We start from the raw sequence: 8,537 nt of genomic DNA on the forward strand, positions 1-8,537 counted from the left end.
AGGTATAAGGAGAGTATTTTGGAGAACATACTAAAATCTTATAGGGTTTGTGAATCCTAGAATGATGCGGTGAACTATGCCGCATGGTGGAGGAAAACTTTCTCCTACAAGAATTGTCCCAAATGGGTTTTTTCAGAAACATCAAGTCATGAAAGAAATCTGCATAGAAAAGGAAGAAAGTCATAACAATGGTAAGTAATGCTTAGATTAGATTTTGGGGGTTGGGGACGGGGAGGGGGGGCTGTGGGGTTTGAAGATAGCTGTATCAGTCTTCTTCATAGGAAGGCTTTGCGTAAATCACGGGTAGGAAATCTTGCTGATGAGGTAGGAAGGAACCTTTGAACATCCCACCAAGAGTATTAAACTTATAGTACTTCCATGTGTATCCTATATAGTATATATCAAACCTTTTGGTGACATGACAGTCCCTTGTTTCTTTGGATTAAGAATAATCTGTAACTGGAAAAGAAAGAATCAAAGAACAAAGAATAATGGAATTGCATGATCAGATTACATTACATTACAATGCAACAAAAGCTTTGATGCTACTGAGGTAGTGAAGGGTCATTATGAAGTTGATGAAGGGTAATAATGGGATATTATTTTTGTAACCTTGATGATCAGGAAAATCCCTTTGGCTGTGGAGGGCTTTGAGTGTTTCACTCTTCATCTTCACTTTCCCATATAGGAATCTTAGAAATATCTCAGCAAAGGATGGCGACTCATCAGCCTTTGTTGTTGTGAAGAATAAAGCTGCAACCCTGAGAAGAAACAGTTCTCCCTTTAGAAACCCTAGGAGATGAACCTAAAGATTAAAACAAAAAGCACCACAAAGAGACTTACTTAGAGAGAGAGAGAGAGAGAGAGAGAGAGAGAGAGAGAGATACCCATTGCATGTGTTTCTGTTGAAGAAATTACAGATTCAGTCTTTAAGACATGAATAAAGATGTCAAACATGGGCGAAACTGAATTTGATATTTTAACAAGTTCACTGATAAAAATAACACAAACAACGAAACCAAAAGAGAGAGAGAAAGAGAGAGAGAGAGAGAGAGAGAGAGAGAGAGAGAGGTATGCTTGGCTCCTCGCACGCCACCCGCAACAGCCGATCATTAATCAGATGGGTCTCTACGTGTGGCATACAGGGAGCCAGGCACAACCCATTTCACCTTTTCTTCATCTTCTAAGCCTGTTTTGCTCCTTCTTCATCAAAAGGTAAACCTATCTCTTTCACAAAGAAACCCAAGTCACCACCCTAAGGGGTTGGGGAGAGGGGTATTTGAGAGAGAGAGAGAAGGCTGAGAGAGGATGTGATGCTGGGGGATTTATAGAGCTCAACAGGAGGATTTCTTCTCTTTCTTTCTTTATTTACCACCAAAAAGTGTCCTTACAAGCACCTTCCTCACAAACCCAATTAAGAAATAAATCCCACAAAAGATCCTAAATTAAAAATAAAGATGATAAGATACACCCTATCACTTCTACCAACAACATCACCACCGTACCCATAACATCCCCCCCCCCAACCACCCCCACCTTCTCCTTCTCTTCCACTGATTGAACCTACAAAACTCCAACTGGGTTTTGAGACTTACATTTCATAGCTGAGGTTAGTGGAACTTCTGCTATACTGATATATAGTCAGTCCATTGCCATATTCAGTGAGGTGAGGGTTTTGGTTTTTTTTCCTTTTAATTTTTAAGAAAAAGGAAAGAGAATCTCTGGCACCCTTTCTCCCCACTCATTTTCCAAGCCAGCGGGTTTGAAAGCCTTTTCTTTTTCATCTTTCTAGAGGAATTTCGTTTCCCCCTCTGGATTCTGATTTGTCGGTCGTGTTTGGAAGAACTAGGGATTCTTCGCAGGAACCAAAGCCACCAATGATGTGAAGCCAATATCTTTATTCTTCTCTCTCTTCCCACCCACCCCACCCCACCCCACCCCTCCCCTCCCGCCAACCAAAAAAAAAAAATCATGTAGCATGGCGAAGGTCTTAAACGGTTAAAATGATTAAAATGAGAAAACCATTTTTTTTTTTTTTTTGGCTAACGATGGGTATTCAGGCTTTCGTCGAACTTTAGATGTTCGATTTTACGGCTTGTACGGAGTTCGTTGCTCACCAACTGCGCTACCCCCTTGGGTTAATGAGAAAATCATCTAATTTCCATGTATAGCAATGTAGACAAATGGACCTGCTTAGAAGATGAGAAATAATCAATGTTGTATTCGGTTTATGAACATAATTGGAAATATAGATTTTGACTATGGGGCCGGGACTTGGGAATTGCCCAAGACAAGTTAAAATTTTGGAAAATCTGGTCAAGAGCCATGTAGACTCGCTAGAGTAAAAATAATAAGATTTGATCATGAATCATCCTAGTTAACTAAGATTTGATCTTTTATCGGAGTCACTCTAAACTCGGTTAGTCTAGTCATATTTTAAAACATAGTCAAACCGGTTTAATACTTTAGGAGTTCATTATATTATTGAACATGTTTGCAATAATATAAGCTCAAAATACAATGATATGTGATTTCCTCTTCTTCTACTTTTTTTTTTTTTTTTTTTTCATTTTTTATGTATTTTTAAATTAATAAATATTTATTGTATTTAAAAAAAAAAAACTAAAACAAATGTGACTTGAACAACAAGGCTTGACTAGGCCGAGTCACCAGGTTTTTCTAAAAGACGAGTCGAGCCAGAAAACCAACTATTTTTGTGAATGCGTCTTTCATAAAATCCTTGTCCCAATGACGATGTCGCATATTCGTTACTGCTAGTTAATTTGGAATATAATTCTCATCAATAGTGTATGGTTGATCTCTTGACTTAAGGGGTCTTTATTGGTGTACTACATTCATGGTATTTGGCCACATTCGAAACAAATGCCCAACATGAAATTCAGTGACCTAATTGGGAAAATATTGAAACAAGAGAATTTATGTAATTGAATGGATATTAATCTGAAGATGGTGAGTGAAGAAGGATCAAGAGAATTTTCATCAAACTCTAGTTATGAAACGATGTCTGAAGATGAGGATTTGGAAGCAAATGATGATGTGAAGGAACAAAAACCTCTCAATGTTAGTCCGGAAAGGCAAGAGATCCTTGCTGAAATCTATGCCCATTTATAGGGAGAAAATCAACCAAGAAGTGGGAAGGTATTAATAACTTTTCGTGGCGGGATCATAATCTATACACTAGAGAGGTGACAGTAGAGGTGGTCATGGTAGGGGTCCTAATATTAGGAGAGGTCATGTAATTGTTGAGGGATGGAAAGGTTTGGTAGATTCAATTTCTCCTAGTACTTTCCAAGAAGGTGCTCTGATTTTGAAATACCCTGACATTGCTACAATGGATGAGACAGCCCTTTTAAGAGAAAAGCTCGATGGTTTTGAGATAGTTAAGCAATGACAAGTCAAGGGAAAGAATAATGGGGAGCAGACTTGCCGGAAGTCTGACCGTCTTGCCTCATTGAGAAAGTGATTTGTTCAAGTTCTTTTTTTTAATTTAGTGAAGTTTATGATCCTGAGATTTTTGTTATTCTTGGGGTTGATGTATGGTTAGCCCCCACCCCCTCCCAATGGTGAGGTGGGGTTGGTTTTCTTTGTGTTGGTATTGCTTGCTTAGTAGCTAGTTGTTATTTTTTTTTTTTTAATTCTTTAATACAAATGACCTTTTAGTGAAAGGAAAACAAAAAAAAAAAAAAAAAAAGAATGGATACTAATCTGGATCCGGTGGCATTCTAATAAATGTTTGTAAAAATTTTAAAATTAATATTATTTATTAATATTCATTTCACAAATACTTCTGGAAATATTTGAAGGACCAATTGAAATTACAGAATCTTTGAATTTGTAACTTCAATAGATTATAATTTGAATAGTAACTTTAAACATGCCCTATAGTTTATTATGCATAGTAGGAGATTGATGCGTAATTATCTACTTAAATTGAGAGATTTTGGTTACATCTACCTAACAATGTTTGTATTAATAGATAGCATATTAGGAATGTGGCATTGACCTAACATGTGGCATGCTAAGTGGAATCCCAATGAGATCCTACCCTTTCCCAATTGGTTTAACCAATATATATAACTTTTTTTACTTACCATTATTCATATTAGAATCTAAGGGCGCGCTTGGTCCAACAATAAGGTACGAATGTTGTAACTTGATGGTCAAGCAGTCGAAAAAGTCTCTTAATATGCTTAGGTAAAATTGTGTAGTTCTCGCCCCCTCCTAACCTCGCAAATGCGGAAACCTCGTGCAGTGGATACATCCTTTTTCTATTCATATTAAGGACTCCATTGGATTTGGATCCTAAAATTTGAGATGTGATAAGTCAATTAGAGAGCAGACATATGTGTTTGAATTTGAAATTTAAAAACAACTAAAATCTTACCTTTATGGGATAAGATCCTACAAGGATTGCTTTTAAGGAAGATATATTAATGGTTTGGAAAACACTAAAACTTTTTTTTTTTTTAAGAGATCAAAAGAACAAAAAAATTGACCCAGACAAAAACGTAGGAAGAGTCCCAACCTTCGGGATGGCTATCAGCAGGAACTCAGCCTACGACTAAAGAAACTGAAAACGAGGTCTTTCCTCGGCATCCATCATTAACTGATCTACTATGTAGTGGGGAAAATCAACATTATCGACTGAAATAGCCGTTTTTGCTTCCTCCTTAGCCCACCGCCTAAAATCGTGAAACACCACCTCTCTCTCTCTCTCTCTCTCTCTCTCTCTCTCCAAAACCCAGTTTTGGATCTCTCCATCATTTTCCCCTCTCTTCTCTAGTGTGTGTGTGTGTGAAAGTATTTGGATTTATGAAATCCTAGTTTGTGAAAGAGTTGTTTTGTGGTTGTGGCCAGTAAAAACACAAATGGTTTGCTACTTGGTCGGGAAGAACTATCCATAAAAGTAGCTAAAGTCAAGTGGAGGGCTTGCGTTATTGAGCCTAAAAGTAACATGTTCGATTCCCTCTCTTATGTTGTTAAAATCTATGAAAGCCACCATCGCTGGTGGGACAATCCGAGTTCCCAACATTTTATTTCTCTTACTTGTGCAAGCGTACGATACACATCTTGATGCTTAAGAGGATGCTAAGGGAACGATTATTATTACATAATATCTCAACAATCTCCCACCTTTTTGGGTATGACAAAGTAGTGTATGCAAAAGCTATATCACCCCAAAAAAAAAAAAAAACTATGACCCATTAGATACTATTGAGAGAGTTCCACATCGGTTGTGGGTGACTCAACTATCATGTATAAGAGCCACAAGAAGCCACTCCACTTCAAGCCAATTGATTTTAAGATGGAAGTTTTAACATTGTATCATAGCAGGTACCTCCGTCAACAATGGGTTCTTTGCTTGACCCACGAAGACAGAACCATAAGAAGCCTGCATGTAAGGGAGAGTATTGAGATAGTCCCAAATTGACTGTGGGTGACTCAACCTTTATGCGTAAAAGCCACAAGAGACGATTACACTTCAAACCAATTGGTTTTATGATGAAAGCTTTTACAAAGGACATCAATGGAAAGTAAATAAAACAGTTAAGAAAAGGGTATGTAAGTCATAGTAAGGGATCAAGGGTTCCATAGCTATAGAACTTCAAGTATTTAAATAAGATAAACCATTAAAATTTCAGACATTACTGAACTTAAGAAAAGAAGACCAAAAAAAAAGGCATTGTAAAGGAAAGAAAATATAGGCAAAAGACACAAAGAAATAAGACTAAGACAGGAGGGGGGGAAAAAAACAAGGATAGAACAGAGATACTAATACAAAAGGCAACTAAGTGAAACAAAAGAGAAATAGGGAAAACTGATGAGGAGTTCAATGAGAGATTCATGTCATTGATGAGGAAGAGAAGAAAAGAATAAGTAAAGAAGGAAAGGAAGGAGTCACAATGAAGGACAGAATGAGATATTTATTTCATTGAGGAGAGATGGAAAGGAACGAGGGAATGAAAGAGAGAGATGAACAGTACATCAAGTACCTGGGATTTAATACTAGATAGATTCGGTTGATTGATTAGTCCAACAAGAAGGATACTCTATTAAAGTATGAAGAGGTAGAGAAAAAGAGGGAATTCTATGTGAGGATGGGGGACTAGAAACAAAAAATAAGGACAGAGACAAGAACAGAATAAACAAAAAGACAAAGTGGAAGAAAGACAGAATGAAAGAGAAGGAAAACTGAAAATACAAATACAAAGAGAATAAGATTCTAATTAGTGAAATGCATATGAAGTAAGAGCCAACAAACCAGGAGAGAAACACAGACATAAGGTGCTTAAGAGTACAAGGAACAAAACAAGAACAAATTTAAGGGATTAGAGAAGAAAAGGCATGACATAATAGAGAAGAAAATAGAAACAAAGAGAACAAGGGTAGAGGAAGATAAAGAAGAGAAGAATTAAAAAGGAACACAAAAACCTATAGAGAAAAAATAATAAGAGAATAAAAACACAAAAGTGGTGTCCTACTTTTCTCAGGAGCAGCTACACAACAAACTAGCACAGAGAAGAACATAAAACATGAGAGAAACTACAACAAACAAGAATGAAAAATCAAATTATTGAAAAACTAAACAATCAAAGATGGACAGTATAAACAATTTTCAGAAAAAAAAAAAAAAAAAAAAAAAAAAAAAAAAAAAACATAGAGGTGGGATAAGAATGATTCTATCTTTTGAATATTAATCTCTATTCATACTATCACAAATGAATCTAATTAAGCAAGCATGAAATCTAAGAGAAAAGCTAGAAAGAAATTGTCCATTTTGCAATATTTTACCTTTTATACAATTCAACCCACTTTAGGGTAATCCTCAAGCTTAGCAACCTATAGAGGTGAGTTTAAAGCCAAGTGAAAAACAAAGAGCTCTCTTACAAGAGCTAGCTTAGAAACACATGTTTGTACACAACACAAGAAATTATTGATTGATGAAGTTATCTGGTTTAGACTACTAACTAGATTACTATTTTTTTTTTTTAGGCCTTCGGCCTGACTACTCCTGCGGGTCATATTGACTCAACAACCACATGGATTAGGTCATATTGGGGTTAAATGAGAACTATTCAACTTTCACGGAAAGTAGTGAAGAGCACTAAACACCCTCATGTGAGTGGCCCCAAGGAGATAAAAAGAGTCAAACTCATAACCACACACTTTCTGAGGTGAAGATCCCTTGCCAACTCGGCTACCCTTTGGGGTTCTTGGATCCGATTAGCTATAGTATATTCCCCTATTAATCCTTGTCCAAATGCAGCAAAGTATAAATTGCCTCATCATACCTACCACCTATTTATTTATCAGGTTGGATTCAAGGGATGTGTAATGGGCTGAGATGATGTATCTTATACAGAGTTTGTTATGCATTATTGGAAAACATTTTAAGTCGAATGGATATTGTACCAAAAGCAGATTTAATTTTGAAAAGCCTATGCACTTAATTTCAATTCCAAATGCTTTGAAAGTATAGTTGTACAGTTAATTCGTTTATTTACGATTTAGAGCTGAGATCTTTAGGGAGTGGGGTGTCTATGTCCCACAAAATATTAAGGCTGAGAAGATGAGAAAACAAATATACGATAAATAAATAGACAGTCCATAAATGTTTAAGATTATAGATGGAAGACTAAAGTTGCATTTGAAATGATTTCATGGAATATATTATTGATCTAGGATCCAATCCAAGAATTCTTAGCCAATGCAGCTTTGCTATGTACGAACCACAATTAGAAAATTGTAAATAATTCATGAAAAATAAAATTGGCTTATTAATGGTTCAGTACAAATTGAATTGTACGTATGAAATTTTTCATGTGTTTTTGGGGCGTCTATTGAAGAATTTAGCCTGAGACTAAGTCGTTGCAAATAATTTGGCTAAAAAATTGATTTTTTGATTAAACATAAATAAAAAGAAGGGAGAGAGAATGCTACACGGTCATGTAGCTCTATGTTAGCACAAGGGTCAATGGAAGGAAGTGTGTTCCCAAGCTTCCAATGGGGGGATGTGATGGTCATTTCACCATCCTTGAGTTTGGGCGTAGGAACGCACAACTAAGCACTGTTCGTTTCTCCTGAAGGAAACTTTAAGGTTGCGTTTGGTAGCCAAGAGAAGAAAAGAAAAGAAAAGAAAAAAGTACAATATTTGTACTTTTTTCCTTGGGTTAAGAATTTTTCTTTACACTTGGTATGTCTTCACCCATGGAAGATTCCCCTTTTCAAATTCAAAATTCCCCTTGGGAATTGTGAAATTTTCTTTTGTTCCCCCCAAAATTTTCTTGCCAATAACATAAGAAAACATGAGAAAATATGGAAATATAATAAGACAAAAAATGAATGATTACACAATGATTTCCTATGTGTCTATCTCTCTCTTAAAATTTAATTTTTTTTTAATTTTTTTCTTTTCTTTTCTTTTCTTCTCTTGGTAACCAAACATACATACTCTTCTTATTTTCTCACCATTTCTTTTCTTTTCTTTTCTAGATTCTTTTTTCTTTTCTTTTCTT

General features: G+C 35.9%; 1 long non-coding RNA gene across 1 annotated transcript; it reads right to left on the minus strand.

The window, feature by feature from the left end:
• Positions 1–471: 471 nt before the first annotated feature.
• LOC122061387 lies at positions 472–1,558 on the minus strand. The gene is made up of 2 exons (XR_006134637.1): positions 844–1,558; positions 472–761 (listed from the first exon to the last, which is right to left on the minus strand). It is a non-coding gene; the product is annotated as an uncharacterized LOC122061387 (long non-coding RNA).
• Positions 1,559–8,537: the final 6,979 nt, after the last annotated feature.

The sequence above is a fragment of the Macadamia integrifolia genome, chromosome 2 (genome assembly GCF_013358625.1).
Source record: "Macadamia integrifolia cultivar HAES 741 chromosome 2, SCU_Mint_v3, whole genome shotgun sequence".
Taxonomy (NCBI): Eukaryota; Viridiplantae; Streptophyta; class Magnoliopsida; order Proteales; family Proteaceae; genus Macadamia; species Macadamia integrifolia.